Source organism: Ambystoma mexicanum, chromosome 7p (assembly GCF_040938575.1).
Source record: "Ambystoma mexicanum isolate Mex_15411 chromosome 7p, UKY_AmexF1_1, whole genome shotgun sequence".
In the NCBI taxonomy this organism is placed as follows: Eukaryota; Metazoa; Chordata; class Amphibia; order Caudata; family Ambystomatidae; genus Ambystoma; species Ambystoma mexicanum.
In genome coordinates this window covers 973,659,065-973,680,654 of record NC_090939.1, presented here as the reverse complement: position 1 = coordinate 973,680,654, position 21,590 = coordinate 973,659,065, and positions in this window count along the sequence as shown.

Below are 21,590 nucleotides of genomic sequence, written 5' to 3'. Positions count from 1 at the left end.
ATGTTTTGCCGTATAAGAATTGAGATGGTGTATTTGAAGAGTTTTGGAATGAAAGGAGTTTTTCAAGTAGTAGATATATGTTGGCGTATTCTAAATAGATTGACTTTCCAAATTACTACTGTAGAATTATAGATATAGGTAGATACCTGCTTACATATTCTAACTGTTCATTGTGCTATAGTTTAGTGACTAAATTTGGGTTGAAGGAATATTAAGTATGCATTTGTTAAATTTGTGGTAACCTATGTTTTGGAGTAACAAAGGTTCCGTTACATTCAAACCAACCACTACTTTTTTGACATATGCAGTGTAGTGCCCTGATGTGGTTGTGGCACTAGTGTTGTATACTATATCTACTGTTGTGAAGGTTTTCTTTCCTAGAGATACTTGGCCATGTGTGAAGCCTCTAAGCTCACAGTTATTTTTGGTACCATCTGCATTGTACCTTAGTGGTATTAGTATGAGATATTGGCTATGTGAATTTATTTGTATGCTGGAACGATTGTCTGAATTGCAAAAAAGGGCATCATATGCCACGATTTGCATTCTGCAGAAGCTAGTGAAATGGAATGGATTCACAATTTGGTATTGATACATATACAAATCGTTCATTAGGGATGTGGTCTTCCGAAACATGATTGCAGAGAGTGCATGTATGTTTCGACATGTATGAAATTTGGAAGATTTCCTTTATAGGGATATTTTGGTTTCCAGTACTTGTAGTAAGCACATTAGGAATTCTTGTGGATCTTCCTGTGTGTTTACGGTAAATTTGACCATTCCTGCAAAGTAGTCCAATTCTTGCCTTATGCCTGAGAGACTATAGGTGTTGTCAGGATTATCTGTGGCATTTCTGTGAAGGACAAGCATTTGCAAACACAACTGATCTGAGCCGTTTCAGTAAATGTTGTGAACAATTGGTGGCAATTGAAAGAGAAGAGTAATTGTCACATTACCATAACAATGTACTCCAGTTGCTGAATTTAAATGGACCAGAGAGTTCTGTTTGTCGATCGTTTGATGGGCATGCAGATCTTTCTGGAGAAAAGACATGTAAGTCTTTCTTTTCTGATGGATGTGCAGTTGACTTTGTACTAGAAAGTTTTGTGGTTGTATTGTTTGATGCAGAAGGAGTTGGTTGTTTTTTGCGTTATTTATGGGAGATCTGCTAAAGCTTCTGTTTGTATTACTTGTCTTTTAAAAGGTTTCTTTTTTTAAGGTACAGGGAACATATCTAGATGGGGTTGTATAGTGCCCGTAGCCTGTGTTTTTCCAGATGCAAGGAATGTCTGCATTGACTTTCTTTGCATCAAATTTAACTAGGAATAGACCATAGAGTGTACACAGATGTAAAAGTGCTATATAAAGCATGCATTCTTTAAAGACTGTGCTGCCAATGTCAATCACAGCTTGATCTAGGGTTAGACCTTGTGATTGGAAAAGAAGGAAACGTCCTATTGTCCAGCCAATTTGTTTAACTTCTGCAAATTTGTCAAAGTGGATGTTGACACACTGAATCTTGTCATGTGGATATGTTTGGAATCCAACAACTGTACCAATTGCTCCATTGACCAAACGCTGTTCTACATCAAGGTTACATTTTAGAATGACTCTGCAGTTAGACACAAAATGAATATTTTCTTCAATCCAGCTGTGCTGGAGATAAGTTTTTCTAAGCTATTTAGTCATTCTGTTGCTTGTTGACACATAGGAAGTGTCAAGCTGTCCACTTCTCATTTGTCTGTGGACCTGATATGCATGCAAGGGTTGACATTAAGGACATACATCTTAGATTTTGTGGAGTTAATTGTTTCATGACATCAGGAGCAGATGTGTTTCCTCCATATAGCTCATGGATTAGTCTACTATTTAAGATGGATTTGGCATCTTTAATAAGCGCACCAGTTCTAATGCTTTTTAAAATGTTTGCATAGGTGAGGTCTGGAGACTGGCGCATGTTTTGAGTTAGTTCTCTGTAGAGAAAATGTTGCCCGAGATTTACATTTCCAATGCTTCCGAGGGTATTGCGGCATTGTTTGTGTCCTAATGTTTTGAAAGTAGGTTGACCTTTCACTGGTGTTAACTGTAGGAGGTCTCCGAAAACAATAACATGTTTTCCTCCAAACAGTTATTCGTAGTTCATTTTTAGGACTTCTTGCATTATGAGATCAATTAAAGCCAACATGAGGTTGGAACCATGCTTACTTAATCTATCAGGGGCACTTTCATTTGTTTTAGAATTCTGCATACTTCAGTAGCAGCCTCTGCTAATAAATTGTAGTATTCTTAATTTGTATTCTAAATTTGTTTTGGTGTTCTATGGGGAGGAGTTGGTGTATAGTTACACCTCCCATGTTGTAGGCAGCTAAACCTGTGGGGGCTGATACTACATCCGGAAGATTGTTTGTTAAGTTTTGCAGAAATGTGCTGATTATTTAAGAATGCTTTACTAGAACCAGCTTCACCACTTAAATACATGAGCATAGGTTTATAATTTGTATAGCTTCAGGTTTTAGTTTCAAGTTTAAAACCATGTTCAATTTCTTGAATGACTTCTAGATAAATGGTGAGTTTTTAATCATTTAGCTGTGATTTCAGCACTGACAATTCTTCCTCAGATTGGCTTAAATAGATACATGGTATTTTCTACGTCAGATATGGCTATTTCTGCTTCATTTAGAATGTGCGGTTCTCCAAGTGGTTCTTGGCTTCCTGTAAGGGAAGTTTGACTCCCTTCAGGAGTGTCTTTGTCTAGTTGAACTTCAATTTCTTCCTCTTGCTGGCATTCATTGTCCAACATTTGTTTGTATTTTTAGAAATTATCATTTGTTATATTGCTTTCATTTGCTTTGAATGCAGTTTCAAATGAGTCATAGTCACCTAATAATTATTTTTCTTTTCTCCAAGGTTTAAAAAGATGGAGTAGGGCCATCTAATACAGTTCTCTATGTTGTGGAGATTTAAATGATAACTTTATATGATTAATTAGACTGGGTTTGGGAAGTTTCACTAGGCTTCCTTCACAAGTTGAGACTCAATATTTGCCATTGTTGTTTTTTAGTTTTTGGTGTGACATTGTTTTTGCATGTGTAGTTTTGGGCAATGTATAGAAACATGTTTTCCTAAGCAATACTTCTCTTTGGGTAGTATGTGTGAATTAAATTGTTTACCTGGCTGTTCGGATCATTTGTGGCAATGTTTTCTATCTCTTGGCAGGATTTTAGTACTATTTTCCGGGATGAACCTGTTGCAAGTTTCAGCCAGACAATGTGTTCAGATTTGCAATATAAGGCTGTACCTGTTAAACGGTCTTCAAACTGAAGCTGTACAATTTTTGTGATAGTGTTTTGTCAGATGATATGTCATCCAAGAGCTATTTTAGCTCAGCTTTGGTGAGATAGTGTCGGAGTAGGGGCTCAAAATTTTAGCGGTGAGATAAGTTCACCATTTTAGCATGCACATGTTAGTGTGGGTTTTAACTGCAATAGGGACAGATTTCAAAGTAACTTTTAGTGCCTTTTATTTGATATGCATAAAAAGACAGAAGTGTGATAAAAGATATCTCAAAATAAAGTAGCTGCCATGAGCTGTTAAGCTAGAGTGATTGAATTAATTTATAGTATTTCATTTGCATGTGTTACAATTGTTGAAACTCCGCCAATAGGGCGTAGTGTGGTACTGTACATAAGGCCACAAGGTGGCATGAGCCATACATCCAGAGTGTATCAAGTCCAGTATTCTGTTTATTGTTAGTGATTCTGGTAAAAACAATTATTAGGCAACCTTCTGAAGTAAGTCTCACTACTATAAAAATACCCCAACGAATCACCACAATATATTACCAAGAATTATAAAACACAACCTAATACCCCCATAAAAAATACCATGGAGTAATAGATATAATCGCAAAATATATCCAACATATTTTGTACGTTGGCCATTGGGAAACTTTAAAACAGTTACTGGGCATGGCCTTGCATTCTAAAGCATAACCATATTGTGCACTCATTAATTGAATTCGTGTTGTGAAGTGGTGCAGTACTGTGTGCTCATTTGACTCACACAATATTGTCACCATGTCCATGTTTTCTGAATTGGAAAACTATCTTGAGGCAAAGCTTTTTGCCCATGGAGTTTGGTTCTCAGAAAATGCAACCATATGGAAAGACAGAATGACCACAGAGGTAGAACTGGAGGCATTTGAAAACATTTTTGATGAAGGGAACATTGTGCAGGAGTGCCTCCTGAAGCTATTCCAAGCACCAGAACGCAAGGAGGAGAAAAACTACATCAGATTATGTGCACAATTGTGGTTCTTGTTTTATAGGTCCACAAGGATGTAAGGAAATGACAGTGAAGTTATTAGCAAGTTACAATGCAGTTTGGACAATGAATGTGATCAGGTGCAGTGGTTAAAAGCAGAATTAAAACAGAGGGAGTTAGACACAGGGCCTCATTACACGGTAGGCGGTAAGGGTTTACCGGTACCGGTATTTTACCGGTACCGGTAAACCCTTGCCGCCTTACTACGAGGTCCCTTTGCGGGTTGGGGAATTTAACGCCTGCTTTTTGCAGGCGTTAAAAACCAACCCGCAAAGGGACCAGGGAGCTAATTACGGTACCGCAATTTGCAGTGCCGTAATTAGCACCTTCCCCATTCCCATTATGCTGTATGGGGCAAAAATGGGAATGGGGAAGGGCAATGGGGGAAGGGGGAATTACTGCCCCACCAACCTTGGAATGGGGCGGTAATTCCCCTTTCCACCAAGGCGGTGCCAGTATTTTACCGCCATGGACCAAGGTGCTAATAGCACCTTGGTCCACCGCCATCCGTGTAATGAGGCCCACAGAGTTGAAATCTAAATGCAGCAATATGGCTACTTAATTGGCTCAGAGAGAGAAACAATTTAATGAGAGTGAGCAAGAATTAAGCCACTTAAAAGCAATTTTAGATAAAATAAAACAAGACAAAGATGTTGTTATTTTGGAAATTCAAACCCTTAGAGAAGATAACAGGGAGAAAGACAGATAATTCCATGCTATGGAACAGGAGATATTCAAATTACTGGAAGAAAATGATGAAAAGGACAAAGCGGTTAATCAGTGTCAGGCACAAAACAATGAATTAGAAGCCATATTCAATAAGGTTAGGGATGAAAATTCTGATCTCTGTCATGAGGCAGAACAGCTTCATGGACAGTGCAAGAACTTAGAAAAGCAAATACATAGTCCAAAGTCTCAGGAAAGGTGACAAGGCACTACAGTCAAGGGAACTGTACTCAATCACAGCTCTGGCAAAGGAAACAATGTACCAACAGCTGTTCCTGTGGCCAGACCTGGTTATAACCCAATGGTGGGGTCTGAATCACTGGCAAATATTCACAATCATTCCTGCCCACATGAGAACCGAAATGAGTGACAAAATGACACACATCAGAATACACCATGTAGTCCTATCAAAATCATGAAGTCTATCAAGACCTTGATTAAACCATTCAAAAAGGGAGGCAATTGTTGCATGGAAGACCATTTAGAAACCGTTCACAATATATTTTAAGCCTTCCAGATACGTAGGGAACAATATAGACAATACTTTCACCTAACCCTAGATTCAGCAGCTGTCAGTGCCATTCGTGTTCTCAATTAACAGGAACATTTGCCTTGGCCAGACCTTGAGAAAGAGGTTAGACATCAGTTCTCACCTTATCAGTCTATACAGGATGCCAAAAAAAGCAGCTTATACTATGACAGCAAAGCCAGATATATCCCCTCGCCAATACCTTCAAAATTTGAAAAGAGCATGTTCACACTTAGATGTGCCCTTTAACCCTAACGCTGTAGAATTTAAGACTGCATACATGTATGGACTCCAAAAAGAAATCTAATCCCAGTTAATCTGTGTATTTGACAGGGAAAAACAACTAGAATGGATAACAGAACAGGGGACCAAACTATATGAAGTGATATATGGTCAGAGAGAAGAAGGACCTAAGAATAAGGAGACAAGAGTCTAAACAACCCGCACCAGCGATTCTGGAGGGAAATTCTTTAAAGATGCCACTTGAATCAGACCAGGCTCAAGCAAGAAACAACATGACACCTAGCCAAAGGGGCATGCCACCACAGAGGATATCACCCCAAACTCCAATGTTCCAATCCATTGATGTCAGCAATAGGGATTCTTACATTAGCCCATGATATTTGGGTAATTTTCCCAGAGTGGGATTTTGCCATGAAATGTTGGGTCTAAATAACAATCAAAATAAAATGTACAATGGACCATAGCAGAAACTAGGGGCTTGGAGCAGATTTGACCCTAATACAATGGTATTTGGCCACCAAGAAAGACCAAGATATGTGGACAGATTCATTGAAAATGGAAAATAGCATAGGAGACAATTCCCACCAAATGAAAGACAAAATATGAATGATGTCCCTCGCCAATATAACCAATCACCACCACCAGTCCACCATGGTCAAAGGATGGACAGTCCGCGTTCTGAACCTCCTGTGTCACATGAATTCAGAGTTAACACAAATAGAAATCAATATCCTGAAAAGTACCAGAATAGTCCTAATCAGGGTGAGTTTAATCACTACCGGCCAAGGCCCCAATGAGATGAATTCAGAGACATGGACATGTTTCAGTGCTTAGAGGCCCACGTTAAAATGCTGTCTGAGCAGATAGGAATGTTATGTGCAGTTCCAAAGCAAAAGCCAAGTGAAGATGCAGAATGTTGTAGAAGGGATCTTAAGCATTCTGACAATAAGTGACTAGTTAATAATCTATGCACTGATGAAAACACAGATGCCCTTGAATAATCTTTGAATAATGGTTCTGAATTGCTTACTGATTTAAAAATAAGAAAATCAATGAATGAAAGTGAGACAGGGAATTTCAACACTCAAAAAGAGACTGTGGTTCAATTTAGAGTTGAACCAGACTATTGAGGTGTGTGAAAATGAAGAACATAAGGGGGAAAATGAACAAGAAAAACCCAAAGAACAGAGAAACAGATTTAAAAAGAGCATCCATTGTGAAATAAAACAGAAAGGCGAAGAGTTATGATCAATAGATGGATTATCCTCACTTGATAGTCAGAATACTGTTGATACCCATACGGAGGAAACAGTAGCTCAAAAGGAGGGTGCATGTCAGTCACCTGGGAGTATTTTTAAACACAGATATTCCAAGGGACAGAAATGACAGGCCACATGCAAAACACAGATAAGTGTCATGTGCCAGAAGTTGACAGGCTGTCACGTGACACTTTTGGAGTGTGAACACTAGTGGTCCCAAGTCAGAGAGGCAGTCAGTGTCTACACTCCAGATGGGTTCTGAGCCCAGGAGAATAGGCAAAGAGATTTGAAATGAAGTGGGCAAAAAGGAGGGAAAGATGTAATTTCATATGCCCATTTCCCTAGCGAAGAGTAAGAAAGAGCTAAGGAAAGTAGGTCCTGAAATCAGCAACAATTCACACTTTTTATGTGTACTAGAAGAGGGTGAAGAGGTACTATGCTCCTATTACTATTGAAGAAAAATGAAATGCATTCACAATGATTGATACAGGTGCCCAAGCAACGATAATGTCAAAAGAACTAGTGAAAAGTATCAATGAAGGGAGATCACCACAAAATCACATAAGGTGAGGCAAAACAAAGGCCCCGTACACAAATTCAAAGGGGAAGAAATACCTATCGAAGTTGTCACTGAGGTTGACATAAAGATAGGGAAGCATCGGATGTGACAGGAAGTATTGATCACATTCATTAAATACCCATTCTCATAGGAACAAATTGCCTGAAGAGGTTGTCGCCCCTCATTGATGGGGTAAATGGAGTATTGTGGTCCTTAGCTAAAAAAACATTGCGACCTAAGAAAATAATGACATAAAGCAAGAGTGTAAAAGAATGCCATATCGTTGCTAAATGAGAAAGTGCAGTGAAAGTTTATCTTCAGAATGGATGTGTGCCCAGCACGTTCTCATGTGCAAGCATGAAATGTGAGGAGAAAAAAAAGAGGCAGTCTTTGGAGATTTATTTGGACCCCAAGAAAAAATGGCAAACAAAAATAGATGAAAACACTGCGTTTTTATCTAAATGAAGAAAAACGCAAACCAAATGTCACTCCAGAGATAAATAAAGAAAAGCACATTTCAACCATCTCAGGACTACACATGGGATATGGGCAGGCATGGATTCCTATACATGTGAATGGGCACACTAAAATGACTGAAGCCAGTTTAGCACTTGAACATGAAAGGAGTTTTATTAATGAAAAGGTACTCCAGCAAATAATTGACAGGGAGGAGATCCCAAAGTTCAGAATATAGAATCAATACATTTTTGACCTAGATGATCCCGAATCGGGACAACGAATTGTAGGAAGATGCATGTTAAAGATTACAATTGTTCCTAAGAGTTTTCATCACAATGTGTGGATTGTGAGCGGGACACAAAATAAATGTTATTTGGGAAATGACATCATGTACAGGATGTGTATGGTATTCGACTTTCTAAATCAAAAGAGTTGGTCTAGGTTGGGTGGAACCGCACCTGCATTTGAAGACAAAAGACAAACTTACCATTGCTCCCAAATAACACCATATGCAGTTTAACTGCAGGTGAAAATGGATGTTACCATTCCTGCTTTGACCAGACAAGTTACAGTAGCATTAAAATACAGAAAGGGACAACAGATAAAAAGTTCTGATGCATTTGTATGCTTAAATGATCCACGAGGCAGCAAGGGTTAGAATGTGAATATACACCACTGATAGAGTTTGGGGATGGACCCATTAAAATCCTGATAGACAATAGAGGGTGCCAAGACATTCATTTGGAAGAGAATTCAGCAATAGGAATGGAAATACAGAAGTCTTACTACACTGCCGATTTCAGTAACCTAGTGATTGGGAACGTCCTTGAAAGATATGTGATTGCACAGGATGAGTTACCAGAATCCTTGGATTCCAAGCTTAAAGGAATCTTTAAAGTTCAGTGTGTGTACCTTTATGAGCCAAGTGAAATAGTGTGCTGTCATCAAGATAATTGTATTCTATTCGAATTAAGTGAACCTAAAAGACAAAAGCAGCATATAGAAATGGAGGTCCACGTTCCAAAATGTTTAAGTGTAGCGACCCTCCAAAGAGATACTGCATATGATTAGAGGAAAGTACAGAGGTTCCTCCTTTGGAGGAATTCCCAGAGTTATCTAAAATGGTAGAGGAGCAAATTGAAGCTGCAGATGCTTCCACAAATGAAGAAGAAAAAGACCAATTGAGAAAAATATTTATGGAATTTAAACAGGTTTTTGCCAAAGATGCATATGATTGTGGGTTAACCGATTTGCATGTTGCCACACTACCAGAAGGACACAGGTAGGGATCCTGTATTTGTGCAACAATATAGGTTACCCCTGGCATGTTTGGAATCACTAGCTTAAATAATCAAAAATGTAGAATCTAGAGGAATAATTAGGCCTATTCATAGTACATAGAAATACCCCTATACTATGTGTGCTAAAACCTAATGGCCAATGGCGCTTTTATGCAGATCTACAGGAATTAAACAAAAAGGTACCTGCTTCAAGGCGGCCCCTTCCATTTATTGATCAGGGTCTTGCACATGTTCACTGGTCAAAGGTGTTTACAACACTAGACCTTACAGCTGGATACTGGTGTGTGCCACTAGCTGAAGATATTCCAAATTTGTTTGCATTTTCTTTTGACATATCACAATATACGTGGTCCTGCACATGTTTCGGGTATGTCCATAGTGGGAAAGAGTTTGAGATATTCCTGAGCAAGGCACTCCCGGATAAAGCTGAAAGGGGGACAATAGTTTATGTGGATGATGTGCTAATCAAAAACAAAGATCTGAAAAGCCACTTCAATGAGATTAGACATGTGCTTAGTAAGCTACAGAAGGCTGGGGCAAAAGTATATTTACAGAAAGCACAGTGGTGTAGAAAAAAGGTAATCTTCCTAGGACATGAAATGACAGACTATGGATTAAACCCATAAAATAAAAAGGTAGAGGTGATTCATGAATTAAAAGATCCCACTAATTTGAAAAGTGTGCTAGGAATGGCAAGTTGCACCAGGAAATGTATTGAGAATTTGTAGAGATTACACAACCTTTAACAAGATTACTGATGCAGGGTGTACTCTGGAAATGGGAAAAAGAACAAAATGAGGCAGTAGCCAGGCTAAAAGAGTGTCTATGAGCACCATGTTTGCCATATCCAATGAAAAACCAGGATTTCTTTGTAGAAATAGGATTAACAGATCAATGCATGTCAGCAGTGTTATATCAAAAATATGATGTGAAAAATAAAACTATTGCATATGCTAGCAAAGCATTGTCACAGATAGAGACCAAATTTAGTGAATGCAAAAAAGCGTTTCTGACCACTTTCTGGGCATTACAACATTTCCATACTTTAATTCAAGGGGAGAGGGTGATTATTGAAACAAACCACCAGCCTCTGCATTTGCTGCAAATAGAATCAGATCAGGGAATTTGGCCCAGTCAAGAATTACTTCCTGAACATCAGCACTTCTCGGATTTCCTGTAGAAGTGAAATATGGACAAAATAAAAAGAGCCCAGTTGCTCAAGGACTAGCAGAATTGCATGATTGTGCAGCCATATGTGTACCTGATGAGACAGAGTTAGAAACAAGTATGAATGAATTTGAGCAATCTCCACACAAAGCATTCAACGAAAAAACATGTAAGGATTTACCAACTGTGTGTATAGATGGATGCACATACCATGTAGAAAATGATATAGAAAAAGAGCTTGTAGCAGGCATAGGAAACATATGGTTTAAATGTGACAACGTTCCAAGACTAAGCATGAGGATACATCCCAGAAGTAGTCAAATGGCAGAATTGAACGCTATTTATAGGGCAAAATCTACATCAGTAGAAAATAAACTCCAAGAAATAGTTCTAGTAACTGATTCTGATCATCCGTGAAATAGTTTTGTAGAGTATTTACCTGGCTGGAAAGTGAAAGGCATGCTCACCTATAACAAGACGCCACTTAAATATGACAAGATGATTCAAGCCATAGACAAGTTGTGTCAGACAATTACCTGATAATCTACTGGAGGAAAATACGTGATCATTTGAAAACACCAGGTGAGGATAAGGAGGGAAATGATAAGGCAGATCAATTAGCCAAAATTGGAGCTGTAATGGGGGGAGTTATTTCCAATTGAACACCTGCTTGGTGAAATACAGGAAGATGCAATAACACCCTCCAATGCTCCAAAAGCAGTTGAGCAGTTGAGCAGCCCGTGGCATACTTACAAGCCGATTCATGGAATTAATGTGCGCCGAAAATTCCGGCGCAGAGGTACCAAAACGTGCGAATCGTAGTGCAAGTGCGAAAATCGCAGGGAAACCAGCGCACATCGATTCATGGAAGTTCGTGCGCGAGAAAAATATTGGATGTGCGCTAAAAAAGTGCGCGGTGCACGCCGGCGCACAGGTCATCCAACGGCGTGCGCCACGGCCACAGCGAAATCGCACATAGCGCGGCGCACATAACAAAAGTAGGCAGAACACGGGCGTAACACTCAGAATGGGGAACAACGCATGAAAATATGGGCGTCACGGGGGAAGTACAGGAGGCAAGTGCGCGGAACGCCCACACGCTCGCCTACAACTCGTACTCATGGAATCGAATAGGGCAAACTAGCGCACGGTCAGAGACGCACACAGGGCCAAACAAGTCTGCCACAAGAAAGCAGGTGGTAGCGTCCCTGCGCCTGAAATAAATGTGTGCCAAGATGTGCGCTTACAAAAAGCACCTATATACAGCTATGATGATGAATGATAGCTGTGGCCCTCTAGGACAAATGAGGTGCAAAGGATTACTGACAAACACGGACACCCGCTGTGTGAAAAATAGCGTGTGCGTGTATTTCAGGGTGCGTGGGAAGTTCCACATGCGATTGACCTGGGTACGTGTATTTCGGGGTGTGCGTGAAGTATCACACGCGATTTCAGCAGGGTACGTGTACTCCGGGTGCGCGGGAAATTCCACACGCGAATCCAGCAGCCTACGTGTATTTCGGGGGTTGCGGGGAGTCCTACACGTGAATTGGCCGTGTGGGTCCTCCCAGCTGTTCCCTCTATACCCTCCACGGCCCCTGCAGGCGGCCCACACCACAGGGGACTACCCTGCACCCCTGCACATGTCCCGCAGGCAGCCCATCCACCATGGCCATGCCCTCCAGCCAACCCACATGTCAACTTGCACTGCTGCCCACCAACGCATGTCTCCCAGCACCCCTACCCCCCAGCATCCAGGGGAACCCTCCACCAGGCCCCCACTCATGTCTCCCACCCCCCACCCCCCAGCATCCAGGGGCACCCTCCACCAGGCCCCCACTCATGTCTCACTGCACCCCCACCCCCCAGCATCCAGGGTCACCCTCCACCAGGCCCCCACTCATGTCTCCCAGCACCCCTAGCATCCAGCGGCACCCTCCACCAGGCCCCCACTCATGTCTCCCTGCACCCCCACCCCCAGCATCCAGGGGCACCCTCCACCAGGCCCCACTCATGTCCAACTCATGTCCCCCTGCACCCCCACCCCCCAGCAGTCAGGGGCACCCTCCACCAGGCCCCCACTCATGTCTCCCACCCCCCCACCCCCCAGCAGTCAGGGGCACCATCCACCAGGCCCCCACTCATATCTCCCACCCCCCCACCCCCCAGCAGTCAGGGGCACCCACCACCAGGCCCCCACTCATGTCTCCCACCCCGCCCACCCCCCAGCAGTCAGGGACACCCTCCACAAGGCCCCCACTCATCCCCCCCACCCCCCAGCAGTCAGGGGCACCCTCCACCAGGCCCCCACTTCATGTCCCCCGGCACCACCACCCCCCAGCATCCAGGGCACCCTCCACCAGGCCCCCACTCATGTCCCCCTGCACCCCCACCCCCTATCACTGTGGGGCACCCTCCACCAGGCCCCCACTCATGTCTCCCACCCCCCACCCCCCAGCAGTCAAGGGCACCCTCCACCAGGCCCCCACTCATGTCTCCCACCCCCCCACCCCCAGCAGTCAGGGGCACCCTCCACCAGGCCCCCACTCATGTCTCCGCCCACCCCCCAGCAGTCAGGGGCACCCTCCACCAGGCCCCCACTCATGTCCAACTCATGTCTCCCTGCACACCCACCCCCCAGCAGTCAGGGGCACCCTCCACCAGGCCCCCACTCATGTCCCCCTGCACCACCACCGCCATCAATGTGGGGCACCCTCCACCAGGCGCCCACTCCTGTCTCCCTGCACCCCCACCCCCCAGCATCCAGGGGCACCCTCCACCAGGCCCCCACTCATGTCTCCCCCCCACCCCTCAGCAGTCAGGGGCACCCTCCACCAGGCCCCCACTCATGTCTCCCCCCACCCCCCAGCAGTCAGGGGCACCCTCCACCAGGCCCTCACTCATGTCCAACTCTTGTCTCCTCCCCACCCCCCAGCAGTCAGGGGCACCCTCCACCAGGCCCCCACTCATGTCCCCCTGCACCACCACCCCCCATCACTGTGGGGCACCCTCCACCAGGCCCCCACTCCTGTCTCCCTGCACCCCCACCCCCCAGCATCCAGGGGCACCTTCCACCAGGCCCCCACTCATGTCTCCTCCCCCCTCTCCAGCAGTCAGGGGCACCCTCCACCAGGCCCCCACTCCTGTCTCCCTGCACCCCCACCCCGCAGCATCCAGGGGCACCCTCCACCAGGCCCCCACTCATGTCTCCCCCCCATCCCCCAGCAGTCAGGGGCACCCTCCACCCCAGGCACCCACTCATGTCCAACTCATGTCTCCCTGCACCCCCACCCCCAGCAGTCAGGGGCACCCTCCACCAGGCCCCCACTCATGTCCCCCTGCACCACCCCCCCATCACTGTGGGGCACCCTCCACCAGGCCCCCACTCCTGTCACCCTGCACCCCCACCCCCCAGCATCCAGGGGCACCCTCCACCAGGCCCCCACTCATGTCTCCCCCCCAGCAGTCAGGGGTACCCTCCACCAGGCCCCCACTCATGTCTCCCACCCACCCACCCCCCAGCAGTCAGGGGCACCCTCCACCAGGCCCCCACTCATGTCTTCCACCCCACCACGCCCCAGCAGTCAGGGGCACCCTCCACCAGGCCCCCACTCATGTCTCCCGCCCACCCCCCAGCAGTCAGGGACACCCTCCACCAAACCCCCACTCATGTCTCCCCCCACTCCCCAGCTGTCAGGGGCACCCTCCACCAGGCCCCCACTCATGTCTCCCACCCCCCCAGCCCCCAGCAGTCAGGGGCACCCTCCACCAGGCCCCCACTCATGTCCCTCTGCACCACCACCCCCATCACTGTGGGGCACCCTCCACCAGGCCCCCACTCCTGTCTCCCTGCACCCCCACCCCCCAGCAGTCAGGGGCACCCTCCACCAGGCCCCCACTCCTGTCTCCCTGCTCCCCCACCCCCCAGCATCCAGGGGCACCCTCCACCAGGCCCCCACTCATGTCTCCCACCCCCCCACCCCCAGCATCCAGGGGCACCCTCCACCAGGCCCCCACTCATGTCTCCCAGCACCCCCACCCCCAGCATCCAGGGGCACCCTCCACCAGGCCCCCACTCATGTCTCCCTGCACCCCCACCCCCAGCGTCCAGGGGCACCCTCCACCAGGCCCCACTCATGTCCAACTCATGTCCCCCTGCACCCCCACCACCCAGCAGTCAGGGGCACCCTCCACCAGGCCCCCACTCATGTCTCCCACCCCCCCACCCCCCAGCAGTCAGGGGCACCATCCTCCAGGCCCCCACTCATGTCTCCCACCCCTCCACCCCCCAGCAGTCAGGGGCACCCTCCACCAGGCCCCCACTCATGTCTCACTCCCCGCCCACCCCCCAGCAGTCAGGGGCACCCTCCACAAGGCCCCCACTCATGTCTCCCACCCCCCTCACCCCCAGCAGTCAGGGGCACCCTCCACCAGGCCCCCACTTCATGTCCCCCTGCACCACCACCCCCCAGCATCCAGGGGCACCCTCCACCAGGCCCCCAATCATGTCTCCCCCCCTCACTCCCCAGCAGTCAGGGGCACCCTCCACCAGGCCCCCACTCATGTCTCCCACCCCCCCACCCCCCAGCAGTCAGGGGCACCCTCCACCAGGCCCCCACTCATGTATCCCACCCCCCACCCCCCAGCATCCAGGGGCAACCTCCACCAAGCCCCCACTCATGTCTCCCTGCACCCCCACGCCCCAGCATCCAGGGGCACCCTCCACCAGGCCCCCACTCATGTCTCCCAGCACCCCCACCCCCCAGCATCCAGGGGCACCCTCCACCTGGCCCCCACTCATGTCTCCCTGCACCCCCACCCCCCAGCAGTCAGGGGCACCCTCCACCAGGCCCCCACTCATGTCCCCCTGCACCACCACCCCCCATCACTGTGGGGCACCCTCCACCAGGCCCCCACTCCTGTCTCCCTGCACCCCCACCCCCCAGGGGCACCCTCCACCAGGCCCCCACTCATGTCTCCCCCCACCCCCCAGCAGTCAGGGGCACCCTCTACCAGGCCCCCACTCATGTCTCCCTCCCACCCCCCAGCAGTCAGGGGCACCCTCCACCAGGCCCCCACTCATGTCCCACTCCTTGTCTCCATGCACCCCCACCCCCCAGCAGTCAGGGGCACCCTCCACCAGGCCCCCACTCATGTCCCCCTGCACCACCATCCCCCATCACTGTGGGGCACCCTCTACCAGGCCCCCACTCCTGTCTCCCTGCACCCTCACCCCCCAGCACCCAGGGGCACCTTCCACCAGGCCCCCACTCATGTCTCCTCCCCCCTCCCCAGCAGTCAGGGGCACCCTCCACCAGGCCCCCACTCCTGTCTCCCTGCACCCCCACCCCTCAGCAGCCAGGGGCACCCTCCACCAGGCCCCCACTCATGTCTCCCCCCACACCCCAGAAGTCAGGGGCACCCTCCACCCCAGGCCCGCACTCATGTCCAACTCATGTCTCCCTGCACCCCCACCCCCCAGCAGTCAGGGGCACCCTCCACCAGGCCCCCACTCATGTCCCCCTGCACCACCACCCCCCATCACTGTGGGGCACCCTCCACCAGGCTCCCACTCCTGTCGCCCTGCACCCCCACCCCCCAGCATCCAGGGGCACCCTCTACCAGGCCCCCACTCATGTCTCCCCCCAGCAATCAGGGGCACCCTCCACCAGGCCCCCACTCATGTCTCCCACCCACCCACCCCCCAGCAGTCAGGGGCACCCTCCACCAGGCCCCCACTCATGTCTCCCACCCCCCCCACCCCCAGCAGTCAGGGGCACCCTCCACCAGGCCCCCACTCATGTCTCCCCCCCAGCAGTCAGGGGCACCCTCCACCAGGCCCCCACTCATGTCTCCCACCCCCACAGCCCCCAGCAGTCAGGGGCACCCTCCACCAGGCCCCCACTCATGTCCCTCTGCACCACCACCCCCCATCACAGTGGGGCACCCTCCACCAGGCCCCCACTCCTGTCTCCCTGCACCCCCACCCCCCAGCAGTCAGGGGCACCCTCCACCAGGCCCCCACTCATGTCTCCCACCTCCCCACCCCCCAGCAGTCAGGGGCACCCTCCACCAGGCCCCCACTCATGTCCCCCTGCACCACCACCCCCCATCACTCTGGGGGCACCCTCCACCAGGCCCCCACTCCTGTCTCCCTGCACCCCCACCCCCCAGCATCCAGGGGCACCCTCCACCAGGCCCCCACTCATGTCTCCCACCCACCCACCCCCCAGCAGTCAGGGGCACCCTCCACCAGGCCCCCACTCATGTCTCCCAACCCCCCCACCCCCAGCAGTCAGGGGCACCCTCCACCAGGCCCCCACTCATGTCTCCCCCCCAGCAGTCAGGGGCACCCTCCACCAGGCCCCCACTCATGTCTCCCACCCCCACAGCCCCCAGCAGTCAGGGGCACCCTCCACCAGGCCCCCACTCATGTCCCTCTGCACCACCACCCCCCATCACAGTGGGGCACCCTCCACCAGGCCCCCACTCCTGTCTCCCTGCACCCCCACCCCCCAGCAGTCAGGGGCACCCTCCACCAGGCCCCCACTCATGTCTCCCACCTCCCCACCCCCCAGCAGTCAGGGGCACCCTCCACCAGGCCCCCACTCATGTCCCCCTGCACCACCACCCCCCATCACTCTGGGGGCACCCTCCACCAGGCCCCCACTCCTGTCTCCCTGCACCCCCACCCCCCAGCATCCAGGGGCACCCTCCACCAGGCCCCCACTCATGTCTCCTCCCTCACCCCCCAGCAGTCAGGGGCACCTTCCACCAGGCCCCCACTCATGTCCCCCTGCACCTCCACCCCCCATCGCTGTGGGGCACCCTCCACCAGGCCCCCACTCATGTCTCCCTGCACCCCCACCCCCCAGCAGTGCGATTTGCCTGGGTACGTGTATTTCAGGGGTGTGCGTGTAGTCTTACACGCGATTTCATCAGGGTACGTGTATTATGGGTCCGTGTGAACTTCCACACACGATATCAGCAGGGTACGTGTATTACGGGGTTCGTGTGAACTTCCACACGCGATATCAGCAGGGTACGTGTATTACAGGGTTCGCGTGAACTTCCACACGCGATATCAGCAGGGTACGTGTATTACGGGTCTGTGTGAACTTCCACATGCAATATCAGCAGGGTACGGGTATTACGGATTCGCGTGAACTTCCACACGCGACTGGGCCTGGGAGAGCGTGTTACGTGTATTCCTGGGGTGGGCGGGAATATTCACTCGCGACTGGGCCTGGGAGAGCGTGTTAAGTGTATTCCTGGGGTGGGTGGGAAGATTTACACGGTCGCCTACAACGCGCCAAAAAAAAAGGTCCAATCCGGAAACACGTATGCCAGCATGAAGCAGGCGCACGTCCCGCGCAGCATAAAAGTGTGCGCAAACAACAAACAAGCTCAGACGCCAGGATGAATATACCGTTCCTAGCAGCAGTGGCCGTGGGATACCGCAGGAGGAGGAGGAGGATAGTCAGGGCCAGAATCTTCACACCCAGAACCAGCCTTTTTGGTATGCCTGATGACCAGGTGTATGGGAGGTACAGGTTTCCACCTCACATAATACTCGACCTGGTCAGTGAGTGGGAGGATGACCTCACATCACCCACCCTGTGCTCCCAAGCACTGAGCCCCCTGGAGAAGGTCCTCAATGTACTGCACTTCTTGGCTACCGGATCATTTCAGCGGACAAGTGCCATAGTGGGTGGGGGTGTCACAGGCCACGCAGTCACGGTGCCTACACCAGGTGTTGGCCATCATCACTTCACGCCCATCAGTCCACAGGCACATATACCTGCCCAGAACACCTGCAGAAAGGCAGGCTGTCAGCCAGGATTTCTACAGGGTGGCACAATTCCCCAAAGTGCTAGGTGCCATTGATTGCACCCATGTGGCTCTACGTCCCCCCAGGGCATCTGGGCACATCTATAGAAACCGCAAGCACTGGCATTCCATCAACGTCCAGGTAGTATGTGATGCCAAGGGAATCATCACCTCAGTATATGCCAACTATCCGGGGTCCACCCACGACAGCTTCATTTACAGGATGTCAACCCTAAACCGGGACATGGAAGCTGGGCGGCATGGCGATGCATGGCTGCTTGGTGAGTATAAATGCCACACCACACGCATGCATGACAGATACAGAGTAATGTCACTACCCCACTAATGATCCCCATCATCACCTCCCCAGGGGACAGTGCCTACCCTCTGAGCACCCACATGATGACGCCAATTCGGAACCCCATCACGCCTCCCGAGGTAAGATACAACACAGCCCATATTGCAACCCGGGGCATAGTGGAGCGCATATTCGGAGTGCTCAAGTCACGCATTCGCTCCCTTGACCGTTCTGGCGGGCAGCTGTTATACGCTCCCCCAGTAGTGTGCAGGATCATAGTGGCAGCATGTGTCCTGCACAATGTTGCAACACGCCGGGGCCTGGCTGTGGACATGGTGGTGCCCCCACATCCCCAACCACATGCACGCCCGCTGCGCATGGGATGGGAAAGGGCACGGGATGAGGCAGCCCGTACACAGCTGGTGGCTAATTACTTCACATAGAAATCACACCCCTGTGGAGTGCACACAGCCCTGGCACATACCATCTGACAATCAATGATGACTCAATCTGACAATTCTGATGAATTAAGGGACAGTCAACTGTCAGAACCATAGCAGCCTGAGATTGTTCACCTGGAAGTGTCACAATGTGTGCATCCCTACCTACACAAACACCACCAATGCAGTGTCATCAAAAGACACACTTCTATGCAGCAAAAATGAATACCCACTTGCAAAATACAACATGAGAACAGTGCCATGTCACCCAACCTCTCCCCGGCACCGCCACACAACACACCATGGCATGTCATGCTATGTGAGAGCAAACAAATTAATCCCCACAACATGACACAGTGTCACAAACTACAGTGTCCCTAATGGAAACTGGCCACACATGAAATACTCACAGTAATGCAGGACCAACAACACACATTAACAAATATTTACCAATAATACTAATCACCTACACAACCTCCAACCTACCATAAACATGACAGTACGGATTTAAAAAATTGGTAGTCTCACTACCTTATAATGCCAGCACTTCGAACACTTCCAACTGTACAGTGTTAGCGCCACGCAAAAGTGTAGGTGCACTGCTTACAACATGGACTCCATTTCCAAAGTAGACCGCCTTGTGAAGACATGAGAAATGGACCTGCATATTAGGAGGATGAGATGGATGCAGAGGCACATATCAATACACCATGCAGTGTACAATACAACAACAATATGCACTAGGAATGTATACACAGTATTGACTACAGACTGCCCACACATCAAATGGGAGTCCAACGTCACTGTGTAAGTCAATGTCACTTGGGCACACCCTTTGCAAGCCCATGGAAACGGGAAGCAGGAGGGGTGTGTGTCACACAAACCCAAGCATCTAACCCAAATTCAGGACAAGCCTGCATGTGCCCAGCCACAATACAGCGTATGCCCGCGGGAGCAACACAAGGCAACACACTGTTCAAAAAATCAAAAATCAAAAATGGCCATGAATGGGCCAGGGGGGGTGGAGGAGGCCACCCAGGAGGTCCGAGGACAGGGTGCACACCAAAACCCACCTGTGTGGATCTTGCGGAAAAAAAACACCTCCATGGGCTCCTGGCCTGCACGGCTACCCTATTGTGAGTGATTTGCTGCTGTCGCTCTCCTCACCCTCTGCAGCTGAATCAGGAGGTGGTGGCACTATGGGAGGCAGCCCACGCAAAGCCCTAATCTGGTCCTCCATGGCAGCAAGCATGCGGGTGTGGAAGGTCTGGTTCTGGAGGATAATCGTGCGGAGGTCCCCATGCAACAACTCACGGGATGCCCGGACCTCCTCCCTAGTTGCCTGCATCTCAGCTGAGAGCGTACGTGTGAGCCGCTCCAGCTGCTGTTCTGTCCTCGTGTCAGTTGAAGCCTCAAGCTCAACAAGAGTCACCCTGAGCTGACGGAGTTCCACCCTCAGGGCTTCCCTGTGGCCCTGGGACTCAATAGAAATGGCTTCCCGCAGAGTCTCCAGTGCCGCCCGTCTGTCCCTGTTGGACGCCAACATGTCCTCCCTGTGTGACTGGCAAATGGAGTCTGTTGCCTGCTGTAGTTGTTCCATCAGCCTTTCTTGGGGGACAATGGAAGTGGCCACCCTATCCATGGCCTGAGCCATCATCTCAGATGATGCTGCCTGTTGGTTTGCCATACCGTATATGGATTGCTCCCATGCGGTATTGCCAGGTGGCGTACGGCCACCGCGTCGGCGGGCACCACACCTGTCTATGGCAAGGCAAACTGCGCCTTGCTGTGCCGGCACTGCCTGAGGCTGCAGGACTGCATTCCCCCTCTGATCTGCTGGCCCAGGAACAGGATCAGATGTTGCGGAGTGTGACCCTGCATCCGTAACCACCAAAGGCAGACCTACCAACACTGACATCCCCATTGAGGGTTCTACCCCTGGTGCAGGTGGGTTGGACAGTACAGAATCCCTCCCAGAAACACTTACCTGCGACCGCACATAGGTCTCATCATCCGAATCGACACCTGAATAGAGCTCGGGGGAGGTGCACCCAGAGACACCCCTTGAGATAATGGTCTGCAGCAAGTGTGGGTTCTCACCCACCACCATACCACGTCCCTCACTGGTGCCCGGTCGGGCCTGAGACCCCTCCTGGGTCTGCACCATCTCCACAACCCCAGCAGTATCAAGTGCGTCATCCCCTGCAAGACATGAAAGAAAAGAAATGGGAACAGGTATTAGCACCATGGCACAGAATTAGGGCTGAGAAGCAACAGAAACAGTACTTCATTGACACATGTCCCACATGACTATAACCCTCCCATGCATGCACCGTCACTGCGTATGAAGGGGAGACAAATGGCACACATTGATGACACCAAGATGGAAGACCAACACATTTGCTGCATGCTGGCTAGCAGTCCCATCACACATTGGCCTGTGATTGGCATGTCCA